Below are 22,243 nucleotides of genomic sequence, written 5' to 3'. Positions count from 1 at the left end.
CTGTTGGTGGTTCCTTTGTTAGTGGATTTCCTCTTCTTGCATGTGTACTGGTGTTCATTGCTCCCACCTTGCATGTTCTCTGAAGCAACAAAGTGAAATTTGTCTCACTGTATCTGTTATTGGGATGACCTCTGTTTGGGTCTATCTCTGGTCTTTTCTCCTCTCCAGCTATTATTGTCTCATTATCTGATTTTTCAACGTCCTCTATATTTTTTTGGTCTCCAATCTTTGTATTTGCTGGGATACTGTTAGCTGTTCACTCTGTTCCTCAGAAGATTGGCTGGGTGTTTCACCCGTGTGCTGGGGGAAGTGGAATCTGCTTCTGCTTCCACCTACCTCGCCACCATCTTCCTGGCTCTGCAGACTGCAAGGAGTAATCTGTGAGCTCAGAATAGTGAGGAGTTATAGGACATTCACCAACACCTCAGGTCTAACAACAATTTGAGTTACAATTCTTTGGATTTGCTATACCAGCATTTCGAAAGTCATACTTAATTTCCCACCATTGCCTTATCATTTATGTCTGTGAAGTTAGCTCCTTTCCTCCTGCTAGCCATGAGAATGGAAAAAGAAAAGTACCCAGCAGGAAAACCAAGCATGCCAAGAGAAAAGGAAAAATTAAACCTCTCTTTATTAAGTTATAAAATTAGAGTGGGTAATTTTTTGAGTCCCTCACAGGTACAACAGATGACAAACCTATGTGTTCTTTTTTTAAAGAAAATATTTTATTTATTTATTTTTAGAGAGAGAAAGAGTGGGAGAGAAACATCAATGTGTGAGAGAAACATTGACTGGTTGCCTCTTGCATTCCCCCAACTGGGGACCTGCCCTGCAACCCAGGTTTGTGCCTTGACTGGAAATTGAATCAGCAACCATTTGGTTCTTAGGTTAACCCTCAGTCCACTGAGCCACACTAGCCAGGGCAAACCTATGCTTTCTTGGTCCTGCACTGTTAAGTACAAAGACAGAGGAACTCAGCTCAATTCTTTTAGGCCATAGGAGGGCCCATTATGTTCATACTAATGGACATAAGTATGAACATAACGTACTTCCTTCATACTAATACAGTATATTAAATTAATATTTACTTAATGACTAGTGAATGAGCAATTCTTTCCATTTCTGTAAAATAAATAAGAATCTTTTTAATCTCCCCATTTATTTTCACTCTTACTTTCACAGAATTGTTTGGAATAACCCTCATTTCTTACTCATCTTGCTGAAAGAGTCTTCAAACTCAGTGGTTCCAAAACCTGACCTATTCTGAGAATCATGAAGGAAGATTGAAAGAACATAGATTAGAGGCCCTTGGAGAATTTAATTTGGTAGGGTGAACCTTCCAAACTTATTTTTTTAATACTTAATATAATTTATTTTTTAAAAGATTTTATTTATTTATTTTTAGAGAGGGAAGGGAGGGAGAAAGAGAGAGAGAGAGAGAGAGAGAGAGAGAGAGAGAGAGAGAGAGAGAGAGAGAGAGGGAGAGAGGGAGAGAAACATCAATGTGTGGTTGCTGGGGGCCGTGGCCTGCAACCCAGGCATGTGACCTGACTGGGAATTGAACCTGCAACACTTTGGTTTGCAGCCCGCGGTCAATCCACTGAGCTACACCAGCCAGGGGTCAAACTTATTTTTTAATAGAAATTGATTAGAAAAGTAATATATTCATATTGTAAAGATCTAGCTACACATAAATGTCTATAACAAAACAAGTAAGGACTTAGGCAGTTCTGTTCAGAGGTAATTTGGTAAGAGTGTGGTAGAAAAACTTATAGTTCTGTTTCTATAAAGTTAAACATACATGTACACTTATGCACACATATTCTGGTTTTTAAATAAATAGAATCATAACATTGAAATACTTTGAAACTATTTTCCAGTCTAACAATATATTGTAACATAGACATTATTTGCTGACTGTCTCCCTCACTTAACACTCTATTTTGGAGATCTTTTCATGTTACCATACCCCACTATGCTTTGTTATTTCTAGTGGCTGCTTTGTATTCTGAAATAGTTATTTTTCATTAATTCTTATGAAAAATAATGCTAAAATCCACAACCTTGTGCATATAGCCCTATACATAGATATTAGTGATTATTTTGGAGAAGTAAATTCTTAGAAGTGATGTTGCTCAAAGTGTTAATTTTATGATACTGCCTAATCATCTTCCAATAAGACTTAGCTACCCACTTAACTCTCACTACTAATGTACAGATGAGTTTTTCCTCTATAATTTTGACTGTTTTACTTTGGCTTTGTACCTCCTTGGCTGGTCTTCTGGATTATTTATCTTTTCTCTCCTATTTTAATTTTTATGTACTTGTTTGTTTTTTTAGTTTTAGTCTTTCTCTTTGAAGATTTCCTCATGCTTGAAACCATCCCATTTTAATTATCATGTTTTTAATTTCCAAGGACTTGCTTATATTACTTTTCAATAGTATATTGTTTTGGCTCATGGGTACAATACCTTCTCTTTTGTTTCTGTTTTCTATGTTGGATTAGAGGCTTTCCACAGCTGTCTCATCAGCCTTGACCATCTTGCTCATGATTAGTAGTAAGGGACCAAATTGCTGACAGAAAACTCTGAATGTATCCATAAATGAGATTTAACAACTTTCAAACTGACTGGTGATTTGGGTGAGCCATTTGTTAGAGGACCCAAAAATCTGAATCTTTAGGTCTATCTTCTTGGCTGGTCAGGTTCTCCAGAGAAGTCTTTTCACCTTCTTCCTGAAGGGCTGGGCCCTGACTCCTGGGGACTGGGTCCCACCTTCTTTGTCTCAACATGTAAATCATTTCAGAACAAAAATATTATGCCCTTATGGTATCATGGTTTAATTCAGTATTTCTTCTCTTTCAATGATGCACCCTGCTCACAGATTAAATTTGGTGTCAGTGCATTTACATGTGGTACACAAGGCACAAAGGTGACCAAGATATCCCATAGTTTTATCATTCTTCAGTCCTGTGTTTTTAGTTTAATTGCTTGTTCAAAATTGCTTCCAAGTTAAAGTCTTATGGAAAATTATATGTCTTGTGTCAAGCTAGAAAATTCTTTATTCTACGGAATCTATGAACACTTTAGTGCAAGGGAGAGGGCCTATTGGTTGCCCTTTTCTCCCTTGCTAAGTGAAAACTGATTTTATTCATGTAAAAAGCAAAATCACTCCCAGCTTCAAGGGATGGATCAGAGTCGATCTTAGTCAATCACTGTAATCCATGCTTCTTGCCTGTGCCTGGCTTAGGGCTGGGTATGTGACCCAGTTTTTGCCAATGGAACATCAGGAAGAGTCTGCTGTAGAGTTTATAAACATTTTTTTTCCCAATTAGAGAACAGAAACCAGAGCAAGTTCTCTATCCCTTCCTTTTTTGGATTCTGTCATGTAAAGACGTGCTACTTGGACCTGCACTGGACATCTTGTGGCCCTGAGGTGGAAGTCAAGAGAACCAGGCAGAACCCTCATTTGGTTAAGGTGAAAGTGTAGCTAGCCTTGGAACTTCTTGTCTCTGGACTTCTTCTTATGCAACTTAATTGAATGTGCCTTTAGATAAGACACTTTTACTCAGGTATTCTACTTTAAGCTCAGAACATTTTAACTGGAAAAAATGATCCAGTTCGCGGTGTGTAGTGATCATTTAGTGGTGAGAGATGCTTAACCCTGGGTTTAAACCCATTTTATCACTTGCACACTGGGGTAATAGCTGCCACCATTTAGGGTTTTTAAAATGACAGTTAAACTAGATTTTATATTAAAATGAGATAGAATGCTTTTCTCAGCACCTCACACAAGGTAAACTAGAACTAAATAATAGTTAACATTATTTTAAATTAATTAAAACCTCTATCTTATTTTAACAAGTGTCTTAATAATATTCATGATTTGGCCTAATGAAACTATTAAAATTGGAGGGAGGCACAGCCACATATTGGCACATATAAATGTTCCACACAATCTATGAAACAAGTGAACATAGGTATGCAATCTATTTTTATTAAATAAATAAATAAAGGAACAGATGAGTGTCAGTAGTTTCTAGTGACTATTGGTTACTCTAAATTGTTAGATGAAATGGTAACATCATATCTGAATAAATTCTGTGAGAAATTTAATAGTTATAGTTCCCCTAGAGAACTTATGACAATGTGGTAAATGGGAAAATATGAAATGTTCCACATTGAACATTGCATCATGTCACTGACTACTGACAACAGTTCACTGTATCGTGGGGAATTACCCTGGAGCCTCTTGTGGGAAATTTCTCTGAATTGTGTTAAGAACAGACTTTGTCTCTTAGCCTATTTGGCATTTCATTTGAAAATATTACAGGGTAATACAGCATCACATTTTAATTTCTATAATATATTTAACATTGTGCCATAAACAGAACTCATTAAAACAAATGGGACTCACAAGTGATACTTCTATAGAACAAGGAGTTCCTCAGAAAAGCTGTGGCCTCAGAAATTCTCTTCCCTTCTGAACTGATGGGCCTGTTCTGGGCACCAAGCAGAGTTTTAACCTGAATTCCATCAGCTGTTGGTCCTAATCTTATCTCAGTAATTTGTGTTTTAAAAACAAATACCACACAGAAAATTGAAAGATAATGTCATTTTCTTTTGCTCACAGGAAACATGCATTGTGTTTCTCACTGAAAAAAAAAAAATCTGGCTCACATAACTCTTGATGTCATACCTGCACTCAAAGCCCATTCTTGTTTGGGAATTTTTTTAAAAGCCTAATTCACGGTTTTTCAGGAATCACAATTTAAACAGCAAGAGCTCAGGACTTAGTGATGTTTTTGATGCTGGTTCAACAGAATCCAAGTCACCATAGGTTACTACAAAGGAAATGACTCAAATGATTAAGTTTGTATAAAGTCCACTGGAAAGAAGTCAGTGACTTATGTCTGAATATTTTATGAGCCTAAAGGCTGAATCAGAGAGATATAGTTTTCAAAAGCCACAGCCCTTGAAAGATTAATACTATAGTTTCTTTGTTTGCTCTTTTGGAAATCCATTGAAAGATTATGGTCATATGTGGGTGGTGGGAAGAGCCACTAATGGGACAGTGCCATATGCTTTCTTTAATTTGTGTATGAGCTGAAAGTGGTCTTGTTGAGTCTCAAGGGATTAGTTGGCTCATGTAGATAGAACTTGATTGCATTGAGGACATTTTAAGCTGTGGGAAAACAGGTGAAATGATGCTCAAACTCCAGGGTAAAAGAATATTTAGCCAAAGAGAATGACAATGATCACTGTCCTATTGAGGTAGAGCTTCTGCTTGCAGGGTCACATTGATGATGGAAGTGTGTGTGACAATATCCATTCTCTTAGGATTGCTGTGAGGCTCACAGAAACTTATGCACATTAATTGGCTCAGCAATTGTGATGATCCATGTAGTAAAAATAGCTATTCTACAGAGGCAATTATTTAGATAATTTTTTCACTTTTATTTTTATTTACTTATTTTTTTAAAATTTAATCTTTTAAGAATGCTTAGAAGATGTCGGCGAGACAGGTGGGAGCAGAGTCTACTTGCTTCTGTGTACAGGTGAAACACCTAACTAATCTTGTGAGGAACATAGTGAACAGCCAGTGGTATCCCAGCATATATGGAGATTGGAGGCCAAATTGTAGAGGACATTGAAAAATCAGATGGTAAGGAGAGTGCTTCATGACAATAAGGTCCCTGGGACTAGCATGGGCACCAGGTCAGGGCTGCTGTAGCCCCAGGCCTGGTGCCTGCCAGGCCTGCTGCAGGAATCTTTGGAAAGAGGCAGGTCAATGGCTCCCTCCCCTGCCAAACAAGGTTTGAGCAGCAGCAGGAGGGACCTGGATGCTTGAATTCACCAGGGGGGCGAGGGGGAGGACAAAGTGGCAAACACACAATGGCAGTGTGCACCCACTGAGACTGTGGACTCTGGCTGGGAAGAATTGGGCAGTGACGGACCCTGACCTGGTCAGTCCCCAGTCTGGTTGGAGAGTTGGGCTGTGTGAGAAGCCAGGCACTAGTTTAGAGCAGCAGGATTGAATAGGGAGAATTTTTCAAAAAGAAAAAGAGAAAAAAGAGGTGCTCAGCTGCTGTTTGGGGAATTCTCCTGAGCAGCCACACCTACCTCCTGTATCAGTGCCTGGCTGTGCATGCCCTTGGCCTGGCAGCTGCCTGTCCTGCCCCGACACTAGAGGCCAAGTGCTCAGGCTCACAGATCCAGGACAGAGCATGCCTGACCCTGACACCCAAAGGCACCTCTTACTCAGCCCCTGTGCCCAGGGCCCTGCAGGGCTGACTGGCTCTCTAAGAAGAAGGCAGAGGAGCCCCTAAGAAGAGAGCTTCAGGGCTCAGGAAGTCAGAAATTCTAAGACTTCAGTCAGTGGCAGCGGGGAGGGGTGTTGAACTACCTTGAAGGGGCTCTGAGAATCCCTAGCATCTAGGACAGCAAAGAGCGAGAAGGTGTGGTGTAAGTTGCCCCTAACTGGTGCACCTCAAGGACAATGCAACTGGTGTACTGAAGGCATAGGCTAAGCACAGAAGGGCACTAGGGGCCCAGCAGTGAACTGAGGAACTGGGCTGGAGGCTGGGCAACTGTGAAGAGTGTGTTTCAGGAAGGGAGAAAAGCAAAACCAATCTGCCCTCAGCCTGCTGCAGCCAGGAAGACCAGTAGAACTGATTTGGATGGTTTAAAGCCAACAGAAGGATTTTTTAAAAACTCCTTCTTCTTTTCTTTCCTTCTTTCTTTTTAAAAAATTCCTTCTTCCTTTCTTTCCTTTTTTATTCCTTCTTCCTTCCTTCTGTTTTTAAAAATTCCCACAAGTGAGACACTAAAACCTGGAGCTGTCAAAAGACCACAGTTAGACCCAAAAATGGGGCATCACAATAACTGAGACAGTGAGACAAATTTCACTTTGCTGCTCCAGAGAACTTGCAAGTTATTGTATATTTCTATTATTATTTTTTCATTATTTTTACCTCTTTTACTTTATTAGTATTTTTGTATTTCTCTTCTTTCTGTTTAGTTTTCCTTGCTTGGTTTGTTATATTGCATTGTCAGACTGGTTTCCCTTGTTCTCTCTTTCATAGTATATTTTTAATTTTCTGTCTTTCACTTCACTTGTGTTCCAATCGCACACTACTGTAGGTCCTGTACTTCCTATTCTCATTATTCAGATCACATAGATTCCATCATATGATTGTTGCTCCATTACTATTGTAAATAATTACTGTTCCATACAGTTGTAAATACTGCATAGCACCACTCCTGGATCTTAGCTCACTTCACTGTTTCCTGAACTTTATCACTGTTGTGGTTAATCTATTCTCTTGCACACTACACCTATTTTCTATCCTTTACTCTCACTTTACCTCAAAATCTGACCTCCCACAAGCTCACTGCTTTCTACACCCAACTCACAATTCTTCCCCACCCTTAACAAGAATTTTATCTTTTTTCCAACCTTTCTAAAAACTGACTAGTTGGATGAAATATCACTGTGAACACTATACTAGCCAAAGGATCTCCTATCTCTCCTCTATGGGTTGGCACTTTAAATACCATTAGAATACACTCCTGCTTTCTTAAACCATTTTGCCTTCCCCCTCCAACTGATAAAAAAAAAAAAAAAGAGTACGTGAAAGCTTTGAACACCAAGTTCCCACTGGAAGAGGAAACCCACTAACAAAGGAACCACCAACAGATAACAACAGAAGAAGGCAAAGGAGGGAGTGGAAGCCACACTTACTCAACCCAGGGCTGATCTGAAAATACAGCTAAATGGTGGAGGAATTACTCAGAACAAACAGCTGAACAAGAGCAAGAGAGAATCCTGAAAACCTTGCATACCTGGAAGAACCAGCTTCAACACAACCCGCCCACACCTCCACAACAGATTACAAGATGTGGTGGACAGAGTGATCCTCAGGTAACCAGCTGGAGGAAAGGACACATTGAGAAAGACCCAGCAACAATCAAAACCCAAAGACATACAGAGAACCAACATAAATGACAGCCCAAGACTAGTGAGCTCAGGAGATAAGGAGACTGCACCACTGAATATCAAAGATCTTCTACCATAGAAGTTCACAGCATAAACCCGTGGAGTCAGAACAAATCAATTTAAGAAGCAGAGGCTAACAAGAAGAGTCTCACAAACAATGGGAAGACAAAGAAACAATCCCTAAATGAAAGGAAAAGAGGAAGCCTCAGAAACAATGCTACATGAAATAGAGGCAAGTCAACTATGAGATATTGAGTTCAAAGCGATGGTTACCAGGAAGCTCAATGAGCTCACAGAGAATTAACAAAAACTACAGGGAAATTACAATGAGCTCACTGAAAACTATATCAACATGAAAAAGGAAATAGAAACTATCAAAAAGGGTCAGGAGGAAATGAAGAATACAATTTCTGAACTGAAGAACACAGCAGAAGGAATCAAAAGTAGATTACATGAAGCAGAGGATCAGATCAGTGAGCTGGAAGACAAGGTAGAAAAAAACCCCCAGAAGCAGAAAGGAAAGGAAAAGAAGCTCAGAAAGAACAAAGGGGGATTAAGGGAACTGCAGGACAACATGAAATGTAATAATATCCATATAATAGGGATACCAGAAGGAGAAGAAGAAGAGCAAGGGATAGAAGACATGTTTGAAAAAGTATTGATGGAAAACTTCCCTAATTTGGTGAGAGAAAAAGACACACAAATCCAGGAAACACAGAGAGTCCCAATCAAAAAGAACCCAAAGAGATCCACTTTAAGTAAGACACATCATTGTTAAAATGGCAAAATTCCAAGACAAAGAGAAAATCTTAAAGGCAGCAAGAGAGAAACAGGAAGTAACATACTCGGGAACCCCAATAAAACAAGCATCTGACTTCTTAATGGAAATGCTCCAAGCCAAAAGATAATGGCAAGGAGTATTCCAAGTAATGAAAACCAGAGGCCTGAAACCAAGGCTAATTTATCCAACAAGGCTCTCAATTAAAATGGAGGCTAAATAAGGAGCTTCCCATACAAAAGAAGCCTCAAAGAATATACCTCCTCCAAACCAACTCTGAAAGAGATGCTAAAGGCTCTGCTTTAAGAACAGGAAGAAAAACCGTGAAAGAGAGAGAAACACAGGTACAAAAAAATGGCAATGAATAAGTGCTATCCATAATCTCATTAAATGTAAATGGATTAAATGCCCCAATCAAAATACATAGAATAGGAAGGGGAAGATGGCAGTGTGGTAGGAGGAAGCAGATTCTACTTCCACCACACACAGGAGAAAAATCTAGCTGATCTACAGAGGAACAGAGTACACAGCAACATTATCACAAAATATATGAAAATAGGAGATCAAAAATTATAGTGGACATTGAAAAACCAGATGGTAAGGAGAGTGCTTCAAGATAATAAGGGCCCAGGGATCAGCACAAGGACCAGGGAGGTTGCAGCCCCAGGCCCAGCCTCCTGAGTCTGCCTCAAGGCAATCCAGAGAGAGCTGGGTCAACAGCTCCCTTCCCAGCCAAATAAGGATTGAGCAGCACAGGGGGAGGCCTGGTTGCTTGAAGGCACAGAGAAGGGAATGAGCTGAGAGGCAATGACACAGGGGCTGTGAGCACCCACACATACCCCTTCGAAGACTTTGTACCCCAGCCTGTGCGACCAAAGGCAGCCTGGCCGGGTGCCCACACCTGAAACCTGGAGAGAGTGTGGTTTTGTGGAAGACCCGGAGCCCACAGCCATGAGCACAGAAAAGGTGCGGGCACTCCACAGGATGCCCATTGCCCAGGGCCATGAATTTGGGGGAAGTGCGTGCCCCTCAGGATCCCCAGAGCCCACACCCATGAACTCGGGGGAAATGTGCACCCCCTCAGGAGCCCCAGAGCCCACACCAGTGAACCCAGAAAAGGCATGGGCACTCTGTGGGATCCCCAGAGCACACAACCATCAACACCGGGAAGGTGAGCATACTCCACAGGATCCTGGTAGCCCACAGCTGTGAACTCCTGAGAGTGTGCTTAGGAGGGCCCAAATCCTGCACCCAGAGCCCTGTGGAGAGGCCCCAGACTGGCTCTGGGGAGAATGCTGGATAGCACTGGGGAGAGGATGGTAGAGGCTGACTGAGTGCTGATCAGGAAGGGAGAAAAGCGATACCAATTGCCCCTCAGCCTGCTGAAGCCAATAAGACCAGGAAAACTGGTTTGACCAGTTTGAAACCAACAAGAGGGTTTTTTTTTTTGTTTAATTGTTTGATTTTGTCTTTTTTAAAGTAACTTCTTATTTTTTAATTCTTATTATTTTTATATCTCTGAATTCCTTATGCTTCCTTTTCTTTCTTTCTAGTGTTATTCCTTCTTCCTTTCTTTCCAAATTTATCTCTTCCTCCTTCCATATTCTGCTTTTTTACCTTCTTTTTTTTTTGAACTGGCAAGTTATTGCATATTTGTACTATCATTTTTTCATTATTCTTACATTTTTTATTTTAATAGTATTTTGGTATTCCTCCTCTTTCTGTATAGTTTTCTTTGCTTGGCTGGTATATTGTATCATTTGACAGGTTTCCCCTGTTATCTCATTCATAGTGTATTGCTAATTTACTGTCCTTCATTTGTGTTCCATTAGTACACTACTCAAGGTTCCATACTCCCTATTTCTGTTATCTAGATCTCATAGATTCTGTCATATGATTGGTGCTATAATATTACTGTAAATAATAGCTGTTCCATACAATTGTAAATACTTCAAAACACCCCTCCCAGATCTTACCCCATTTCATGATTTCCTGAACCCTATTATTGTAGTGGTTAACTCCATTCTCTCACACACTACACCTATTTACTATTCTTTGCTCTCACCTTCCCTCAGAATCTGATTTCCCATAACCTCAATGCTTTCTAGATCCAACTCAAAATCCTTCCCTCCCCAAGAAGAGTGTTATCTTCTTTCCATCCTTTCTAAAAAGTGGCTAGTTGGGTGGAAGATCATGGTTAACACTATACATAGCCGAAGGATCTCCTATCTCTTCTCTACTGGCTGCTACTGTAAATATCATAGAATACTCTCTTGCTGTCTTAAACCACTTTGCCTTACCCCTTCAACTGATCACAAAAAAGAATGGCTGGAAGCTGTGAGCACCAGGATACCTGAAGGAGACTGCACCACTGAATCTCAAAGATCTTTTACCATAGAAGTTCACAGCATAAATCCAGGGAGTCAGAACAGATCAATTTAAGGAACAGAGGCTAACAAGAAGAGTCTCATAAACAATGGAAAGTCAAAGAAACAATACCCAAATGAAGGGAAAGCAGGAAGCCTCAGAAAGAATGCTAAACAAAATAGAGGCAAGTCAACTATCAGATACTGAGTTCAAAGAAATGATTATCAGGAAACTCAATGAGCTCACAATGAGCTACCAAAAACTACAGGGAAATTACAATGAACTCACTGCAAAATCTATCAACATGGAAAAAGAAATAGAGACTATTAACAAGGGCCAAGAGGAAATGAAGAATGCAGTTTCTGAACTGAAGAACACAGTGGAAACAATCAAAAGCAGGAATGATGAAATAGATTGAATCAGTGAATTGGAGGACAAGGTAGAAAAAATACCCAGAAAGAGCAAGAAAAGGAAAAGAGGCTCAGAAAGAATGAAAAGGGATTAAGAGAAATGCAAGACAATATAAAATATCCATTTAATAGGGATAGAAGGAGACAGAAGGTGAAGAAGAAGAGCAAGGGATAGAAAACCTATTTGAAAAAGGAGTGATGGAAAACTTCCTTAATTTCATGAGAGAAAAAGTCACACAAATCCAGGAAACACAGAATATCAATCAAAGGCACCCAAAGAGGCCCACCTCAAGACACATCATACTTAAAATGGCAAAATTTCAAAACAGAGAGAATCTTAAAGGCAGAAAAGGGAGAAACAGGAAGTAACATGCAAAGGAGCTCCAATAAAACAAGCAGCTGACTTCTCAATGAAAACACTCCAGACAGAAGAGAATGGCAAGAAATATTCCAAGTAATGAAAACCAGAGGTCTGCAACCAAGGCTACTTTACTCAGCAAGACTCTTAATGAAGATAGGAGACCAAATACAAAGCTTCCCAGACAAAAGTAGTCTAAAAGAATACACCTTAACCAAACCAGCTCTGCAAGAGATGCTAAAAGGACTGCTTTAAGGAAAGGAAGGAAAAGAGAGGGAGAGGGACATGGGTACATAAATGGCAATGAATAAGTACCTATCAATAATAGCATTAAATGTAAATTGATTAAATGTTCTAATCAAAAGACATAGAGTCCCTGAATGGATAAAAAAGCATGAACCACACATATGATGCCTGTAAGAGACCCACCTTAGAACAAAAGACCTACACAGGCTGAAAGGAAGGGCTGGAAACAAATTTTCCAAGTAAATGGACAGGAAAAAAAAGCTGGGGTAGCCATACTCATATCAGACAAAGTAGACTTCTAAAAAAAGGGCCATAAAGAGAGACCCAGAAGGTCACCTCATAATATTCAAGGGCAGAATCCACTAAGAAGAAATAAACATTGTAAATATATATGCACTCAACATAGGAGCACCCAAATACATAAAGAAAACCTTAGAGCACTTCAAGAAAGATATTGACAGCAACACAATTGTAGTATGGGATTTTAACAAACCACTGTGAAAAATGGACAGATCCTCCAAACAAAATATCAACAAAGATATTGTGGCATTGAACAATGCCCTACATGAAATGGACTTAATTGACATATATAGAGCCCTCCATCCCAAAGAATTTAAATACACATTCTTTTCAAATGCACATGGAACATTTTCAAAGATAGACTACATAATAGGACACAAAACAAGCCTCAACAATTTCAAGAAAATTAAAATACCAAGCATTTTCTCGGATCACAAGGGACTGAAACTAGAAACTAACTCCAAGGAAAAAAACCCAAAATATTCAAAATCATGGAGATTAAATAGCATGTTAGTAAGCAATGAATGGGTCAAGAATGAAATTAGGGAAGAAATCAAAAATTTTCTGGAAACAAATGAAAATGAACTCACAACAAACCTAAACTTATGGGACATAGAAAAGGCAGTCCTGAGAGGGAAGTTCATAGTGATACAGGCCTACCTAAAAATGATAGAAACATTTTAAATAAACAACCTAACCCTGTGCCTACAAGAACTCGAAGAACAACAACAAAGACAGCCTAGAGCAAGTAGAAGGAATGACATAACCAAGATCACAGCAGAATTAAATGACATAGTGATGAAAAGCACAGTTCTAAGGATCAACAAATTTAGGAGCTTCTTCAATGAAAAGATAACAAAGTCAACAATCCTTTAAGCAGACTCATGAAGAAAAAAAAAAAGAGAAGACCCAAATAAACACAATCAGAAATGAAAGAGGAGAGAATACAACTGATACCACAGAAATACAAAGGATTGTAAGAAAATTACTACAAAGAAGTATATGCCAAGAAATTTGAAAACCTTTGTGAAATGGACAAATTTCTTGAGAAATACAATCTTCCAAAACTGAAGAAAGAAGAAGCAGAAAGCTTGAACAGCCCAATAACATCTGATGAAATTGGAGCAGTAATCAAAAAACTCCCAGCACACAAAATCCCTGGACCATATGGTTTCACAGGAGAATTCTACAAGGCATTTAAGAAGGAACTAACCCCCATCCTTCACAGATTATTCCAACAAATTAAAGAAGAAGGAAGACTCCAAAATTCTTTTTGTGAAGTCAGCATCATTCTAACCCTAAACCTAGATGAAGACATAACAAAGAAAGAAATCTTCAGGCCAATATTGCTGATGAACATAGATGCTAAAATCCTCAACAAAATATTGGCAAACTGCATCCAGCAATACATTAAAAAGATCATAAACCATGACTAAGTGGATTCATCCCAGAGATGCAAGGATGGTACAATATTCACAAATCACATAAACAAAATGAAAGACAAAACACATGATCATATCAGTAGATGGGGAAAAAGCATTTGATAAATTCCAGTGCCTTTTATGATGAAAACACTTAACAAAGTGAGAATAGAAAGAACATTCCTAAACATAATAAAGGCCATATATGAGAGACCGATAGCCAATATCATACTCCATGGGCAAAAACTTAGAACTTTCCCACTAAGATAAGGAATAAGACAAGTATGTGTACTTTCACCACTCTTATTCAACATAGTATTGGAATTCCTAGCTACAGCAATCAGAAAAGAAAAGGAAGTAGAAGGCATCCGGATTGGAAAGGAGGAAGTAAATCTGTCATTGTTTGCAGATGACAAGATTGTGTACATAGAAAATCCTAAAGATTCCACCAAAAAATTACTCAATCTAATAAATTAATTTGGCAAAACAGCAGGATACAAAGTAAATATTCAGATATTAATGGCATTTTTGTACACCAGGAATGAAATATCAGAAACAGAAATCAAGAAAAAATCACATTTGATACAGCAACAAGAAAAATAAAGGTGCTAGGAATAAACCTAGCCAAGGAGGTGAAAGACCTGTTCTCAGAAAACTATTCAAGACTGAAGAAAGAAGTAAGACACAAACAAATGAAAGCATGTACCATGCTCATGGATTTGAAGAATTAACATCATCAAAAATGTCCATACTACTCAAAGTGATTTATAAATTCAATGCAATACCCATTAAAGTACTCACAACATATTTCACAGATATAGAACATTTTAAAAATTTATATGGGACCATAAATGCTTCTAATAGCCACAGCAGTTTTGAGAAAGAAGGACAAAGTAGGAGAGATCACAATCCCTGATATTAAAATGTATTACAAGGCCAATGTAGTCAAAACAGCCTGGTACTGGCATAGGAACATACACATAGACCAATGGAACAGAACTGAAAGCCTAGAAATAAACCCAAGTCTCTATGATCAATTAATATTTGACAAAGGGGGAAGAAGCATAAAATGGAGAAAAATAGCCTCTTCCAAAAATGGTGTTTGGAGATCAGGACAGCTACATGCCAAACAATGAAACTTGATCACCAACTTACACCATGCACAAAAATAAGTTTAAGTTGGATAAAAGAGTTAAACATATGTTGTGACACCATAAAACTCCTGGAGTAAAACATAGGTAGGAAAATCTGAGGCATTCCATGCAGCAACAACTTCACCAATATGTCCCATAAAGCAAGGGACATTGAGGAAAGAATAAACAAATGGGATATCATCAAATTAAAAAGCTTCTGCATGGCTAAAGAAAACAGCATTAAAATGAAAAGAAAACTGACTACATGGGAAAGTATATTTGCCAAGGGTTTGATCTCCAAAATGTATAAAGAACTCACATGACTCCACTCCAGGAAGTCAAACAACCCAATTAAAAAATGGGCAAAAGGCTTGAACAGACATTTCTCCAAGGAGGACATACAGAGGACCCAAAGGCATATGAAAAGATTATCAGCATCACTATCCATCAGAGAGATGGAAATTAAAAGCACAATGTGATACCACTTCACACTGGTCAGAATGGCCATCATAAACAAAGCAACAGACAAATGTTGGAGAGGATATGGAGAAAAGGGACCCCTAGTGTACTGTTGGTGAGAATACAGACTGGGGCAGCCACTGTGGCAAACAGTGTGGAATTTCCTCAGAAAACTAAAAATGGAACTGCCTTTGACCCAGCAATTTCACTGTTGGGACTATATCCTAATAGCTCTGAAACACCAATTCAAAAGAACCTATGCACCCTGATATTCATAGCAGCACAATTTACAATAGCCAAGTGCTGGAAGCAACCTACGTGCCCATCAGTAAATGAGTGGATCAAAATCCATAGTACATTTACACAAAGGAGTACTATGCCACAGAGAGAAAGAAGGATCTCCTACCTGTTGTGACAGCATAGGTGGAACTGGAGAGCATCATGCTAAGTGAAATAAGCCAGGTGGTGAGGGACAAATACCATATGATCTCACCTTTAACTGGAACATAATCAACAAGAAAAAAGAAAAAGAAAAAGAAAAAAAGCAAACAAAATATAACCAGAGACATTGAAATTAAGAACAATCTAACAATAGCCAGAGGATGGGGAGAGGGGAAAATGGGAAGAAAGGGTTTTCAGGAAATACTAATAAGGACACATGCACAAAACCAAAGAGGAGGGTAGAAGCAACGGAGGGAGGTGGGTTTGGCTGGGGTGGTGTTAGTGATGGGGAGGAAATGCAGAGAACTAACTGAACAACAATACATAAATTAAAAAATAATTAAACCAAAAAATTAATCTTTATTGTATTTCTTTTCCATAATATTTGGTTCTCTTATACTCCACTCCCTCAGCAATCACCACACTATTGTCCATGTCCATCAGTCCTTTTCCCTTTTTGCTCAGTCTCTCCACACCCTAATGTTTCTTCACCCACAGGTTGTCATCTGCTCTCCATCAATGAGTTAGCCCCGAATTTCCTTTTTATTTCAGTTTGTTCATTAGTTTCCACATATCAGTGAAATCATATTGTATTTGTCTTTCTCTCACTACCTTATTTCACTTACCATAATGTTCTCCAGGTCCATTCATATTGTTGCAAAAGGTCAAATTTTCTTCTTTTTTATAGCCAAGTGGTATTCCACTGTGTAAATATCCCATAGTTGTTTTATGCATTCATCTATGGATGGACATCTGGGTTATTTCCATATCTTGGTGATTGTAAATAATGCTGCAAGGAACATAAGGGTGCTTATGTTCTTCTGAATTAATGTTTTGTGTTCCTCTGGGTATATTGCCAGAAGTGGGAGTGCTGGGTCAAAAGGCAGATGCATTTTTATTTTTTGAGATATTTCCATACTGCTTTCCACAGTGGCCACACCAATCTGCATTCCCACCAACAGTGCAAAAGGTTTCCCCTTTCTCTATACTTTTGCTAGCACTTATTGCTGGTTGATTTATTGTTGATAGACATTGTGTTAGGTGTGAGATAGTATCTCATTGTGTTCTTAATTTTTATTTCTCTGATGATTACTGACAATGACCATATTTCCACATGTCTATGTGCCATCTCTGTGTCTCTGTGGAGCAGTGTCTATTCAGGTCCTTTGCTGATTTTTTTATTGGGTTGTTTGTTTTTTTTGGTGTTGAGTTTTGTATATACTTTATACATGTTAGATATTAAGCCCTTATCAGATGTATCAATAAATATGTTCTCCTATTCTCTTGTTTGTATTTATATTTTGTTGATGATTTCCTTTGCTGTGCAAAATCTTTTTAGTTGGATGTAGTTCCATGTGTTTGCTTTTTTTTTTTTGGTTTCCCTTGCCTGGAAAGATATATTTGATAAAAAAATCTCTATGAGCAATGTTTGAGATTTTGCTGCCTATATTGTCTTCTAGAATTTTATAGTTTGGGGTCTAACATGTCAGTCTTTGATCCATTTTGAATATATTCTTGCATGTGGTGTTAAAGGTGGTCTAGCTTTATTTTTCCACACATATCTATCCGATTTTCCCAGCACCATTTCTTTGAATAAACTATGTTTAGACCATTGTATGTGCTTGCTTCCACTGTCAAATATTAGTTGACTATAAAGGCATGGGTATACTTCTTTTTTTTTAATTTTATTTTAATCGTTGTTCAAATACAGTTTTCTCCTTTTTACTCCCAATCCAGTCCCCCCTCCCACCCTCCCTACTTCCGGGTATACTTCTTATATCTCCGTTCTGTTCCATTGATCTCTGTGTCTGTTTTTATGCCAGTACCATGCTGTTTGGATTACTATGGCTTATAGCATAGTTTGGTATTAGGTAGTGTGATGCCTCCAACTTCATTCTTCTTTTTCCGGATTGCTGTTTCTATGCAGGGCCTTTTGAGATTCCATATAAATTTTTGAAATATTTATTCTAGTTCTGTGAAATGCATAATTGGGATCTTGATAGGAATTTCATTGAATCTATCATTGCTTTGGTTAGTTTTGGCATTTTAATGATGTTAATTTTTCCTATCCATGAACATGGTATGTGCTTACACTTATTTGTATTTTTTTTCAATTTCTTTCTTCAGTGTCTCATAATTTTCTGAGTACATTCTGATAGATGCGAGATGGTATCTCACTGTGTTTTTAATTTTCATTTCTCTGATGATTATTGACAATGACCATGTTTTCACATGTCTATGGGCCATCTCTTTGCGTTCTGTGGAGCACTATCTATTTAGGTCCTTTGGCGATTTTTTAATTGGGTCTTTATATCCTTGGTTAGGTTTCTTCCTAGGTATTTTATTCTTTTTGAAGCAGTCGTGAATGGGATTATTTTCTTCATTTCCCTTTCTGATGGTTCATTATTGGTATATAAAATGCAACTGATTTCTGGATATTAATTTTGTATCCTGCTACTTTGCTGAATTTATCAGTTATAATTGTTTCTTGTTGGACTCTTTGGGGTTTTCTATGTACAGTATTATGTTGTCTGCAAATAAGGACCATTTTACTTCTTCCTTTCCAAAATGGATGTCTTTTATTTTCTTGTGTGATTGCTGTGGCTAGGGCTTCCAGTACTATGTTGAATAAAAGAAATGAAAGTGGACATCACTGCCTTATTTACAATCTTAAGGGGAATGTTTGTAATGTCTACCCATTGAGTATGATGTTGGCAGTAGGTTTGTCATGTATCACTTTTATTATGTTTAGATATGTTCCCTCTATCCCCACTCTGATAAGAGTTTTTTATCATACATGGATGCTAAATTTTATCAAATGCTTTTCCTGTACCTATTGATATGATCATGTGGTTTCTATCCTTCATTTTGTTTGTGTGGTGAATCACATTTATTGATTTGTAAATATTGTACCAACCTTGCAGTCCTGGAATAAATTCCACTAAATCATGGTGTGTGATCATTTTGATGCATTGCTGTATTCACTTTGGTAATATTTTGTTGATGATTTTAGCATCTATGTTCATAAGGAATATTAGTCTATAATTTTTTTGTTGTGTCTTTACCTGATTTTGGAATTAGGATAATGCTGGCCTTGTAAAATGAGTTTAGGAGCCTTCTCTCCTCTTGAATTTTATGAAGTAGTTTGAGAAGGATGTTTTTCAGAATGTTTGGTAAAATTCACCTTTGAAGCTCTCAGGTCCCAGGTTTTGGTTTGTTGGGAATATTTTGATTACTGCTTCAGATTTACTGGATATAGTCTGTCTATTCAGATTCTATGATTCTTCTTAATTTAGTTTTGGAAGATTGTTTGTTTCTAGAAATTTATCCATTTCACCCAGGTTTATTGGCATGTAGTTGTTCATAATATTCACTTATAATCCTTTGTATTTCTTTGGTGCCAGTTGTTATTTCTACTCTTTCATTTCTGATTTTATTTATTTGTGTCCTTTCATTTTTTTCTTGATGAGTCTGGTTGAAGGTTTGCCAATCCTGTTTATCTTTCCAAAGAACCAGCTCTTAGATTCATTTTTTAGACTCTATTTTGTTTATTTTGACTCTTTATCATTCCCTTCCTTCTACTCACTTTGGGCTTTGTTTGCTGTTCTTCTTCAAGTTCTTTCAAGTGTAAAGTTAAATTGCTTATTTGAGCTTTTTCTTGCTTTTTGAGATAGGCCTGTGATGCTGTGTTTCCCTGTTAGGATCGCTTTTCCAGTGTCCCACAGATGTAGGATTGTCGTGTTCTTATTTTCATTTGTTTCAAAATATCTTTTGATTTTTTTCTTTTTTTAAAGATTTTATTTATTATTTTTAGAGAGGGAAGGGAGGGGGAAAGAGAGAGACAGAGAGAAACATCAATGTGTGGTTGCTGGGGGTCATGGCTTGCAACCCAGGCATGTGCCCTGACTGGGAATCGAAACTGCGACACTTTGGTTTGCAGCCCGCGCTCAATCCACTGAGCTATGCGAGCCAGGGCTGATTTTTTCTTGGCTTTGTTGTTGACCCATTCATTGTCTAATAACATGTTATTTATGACTTCCATGACTTTGCATGTTTTTTCAGTATTCTTCTTGTGATTGATGTCTAGTTTCACAGCATTACAGTCAGAGGAGATGCTTTATATAATTTGAATCTTCTTAAATTAATGAGCCTCGTTTTGTGTCCTAACATGTGGTCTGCACTAGAAAATGTTCCATGTGTACTCAAAAAGTATGTATATTCTGCTGCTTGCTGCTTTGGGGTGAAATGCTCTGAAGGTATCAACTAAATCTATTTGATCCAGTGTGCCATTAAAGGCCATTGTCTCCTTGTTGTTTTTCTGCCTGGGAGATCTACCTACTGAAGTCAATTGGGTGTAAAAATCTCCAACTATGACTATATTTCTGTGGATCTTTCCTTTTATGTCCATTGAAATTTGCTTTATATATTTAAGTGCTCCTATGTGGGTATATAAATGCTTAGTAGGCTTATATTCTCTTTTTTGGATTGTTCCCTTTGTTATTATGTAGTGTTCTTCTTTGTCTCTTGGTTTTAAAGTCTATTTTGTTAGATGTAAGTACTACTACCCCAGTTTTTTTTCTTTTCCATTTGCATGAAATATCTTTTTCTATCCCTTTACTTTTAGTCTTTGTGGACTTCTGATCTGAGATAGTTCTCTTGGAGGCAACATACATATGGGTCTTGTTTTCTTATTCATTCAGTTACCCTATGTTCTTGTTTGAAGATTTAAGCCACTTATATACATATATTTAAGGTGCTTATTGATTGATATGTAAGTAGTGCCATTTTATTGTTAGACAATTTTCCTCTGTTTTTATTCTCTGTTTCTTCTTCTTCTTAAAGCAAGTCCTTTAACAATTTTTGCAGTACTTGTTTGCTTTTTCTTTAGATTTTTTCGAAAACTCCTTTAGATTTTTCTTTTCTGGAAAGCTCCATATTTCTCCTATTTTAAATGATAGCCTTGCTGGGTAAATTAGCCTTGGTTGTAAGTCCTTGATTTTCATCACTTTGAATATTCCACCACTCCCTTCTGCACTGAAGTGTTTCTGTTGAGTAATCAGATGACTGTCTAATTGGTGCACCCATCTATGTAACTACCTGCTTTTCTCTTGTGGTTTTTAGGATTCTCTCCTTGTCTTTAAGCCTTGTCATTTTAATTATGATCTATTTTAGTTAGGTCCAACTTGTATGGGACTCTCTGAGTTTCCAGGACTTGTATGTCTTTATTTCTTCTTATAGGTCATTATTTCTTCTAATATGTTCTTGATCTCTTGCTTGCTGTCTTCTTCTTCTGGTATTCCTATGATGCAGATGTTGTTACACTTCATGTTGTTTAAAATGTTTCTTGAGCTCCCTTTATGTTTTTAAAATTCTTTTTTTCTGCTTTGCCTGGTTGTTTTTTTCCACTTTTTCTTCCAAATCATTGATTTGATACTCCATCTAACCTACTGTTTATTTTTTCCAGTGTATTATTTATTTCAGATATTGCATTCTTAACTTCTGACCAGTCCTTTTTCATGGTTTCTATGTCTTTTTTCATGCTGTTGAGTATTCTTATAGTCATTACTCTAAACTCTCTGTTTGATAAATTGCTTGCCTCCATTTCATCTGTTTTTTTTTTTTTTTTTTTTTCCTGGAGAATTCTCTTGTTGTTTCATTTGAGATCTGTTTCTTTCTCTTCCCATTCTGATTGCTTTGTATTTTCTGCCTTAGTTGTTAAGCTAATCACTTGTCAAGCTGATTGGTTTGTTAAGCTAATCAAGCTGTATTCAGCACCCTGCCTTAAGCTCCATAGGGTGGGGCAGAGTGATTATTCTGGGTGGACCTACTGCTTTCCCACAGGTGATGCCTGTTGTAATGGAGTGCTCTGCCTGAGAAAATGGCTTCTACAATGTGGGGAATGACTCATGACAGGGATCCTAGTAGCTTTTCCTTTAATTCTCTTCCTGGAGCCACCAATTCCTGACTCTCCTCAAATGTCTTTAGTCCACTCTTTCCTCCCTCTTGACAGAGCCCAGGATGTGGATGAACACTAAATTTTGTGCATTGACCCTTTAAAAGGCTCTCTGAATCTCTAGCCATCACTCCCTGGCAACAGAACGCCTACTGCTTTTCACAGCTGGATGTTATCTGCATTCCTTTATGGCTCTAGTGCTATAGGCTGGAGAACTCAGCTTGGTGTTTAGATCCTACACTTCTCAGGGGTAGCCCCTGCAGCCACTGAAATATCCCTCCAGCTCTTCAAGTGCTGCCTGTGGGAGCCCAGCCATCCCTCTCATGCCTTCTCTGCACTCCCTACCAGTCCTGTTGTGGTGAAGTGGTTTCTTCTTTCT

Source organism: Phyllostomus discolor, chromosome 7 (assembly GCF_004126475.2).
Source record: "Phyllostomus discolor isolate MPI-MPIP mPhyDis1 chromosome 7, mPhyDis1.pri.v3, whole genome shotgun sequence".
NCBI lineage: Eukaryota > Metazoa > Chordata > Mammalia > Chiroptera > Phyllostomidae > Phyllostomus > Phyllostomus discolor.
The sequence above is the reverse complement of the archived record's forward strand: the minus strand, read 5'-3'. Positions refer to the sequence as shown.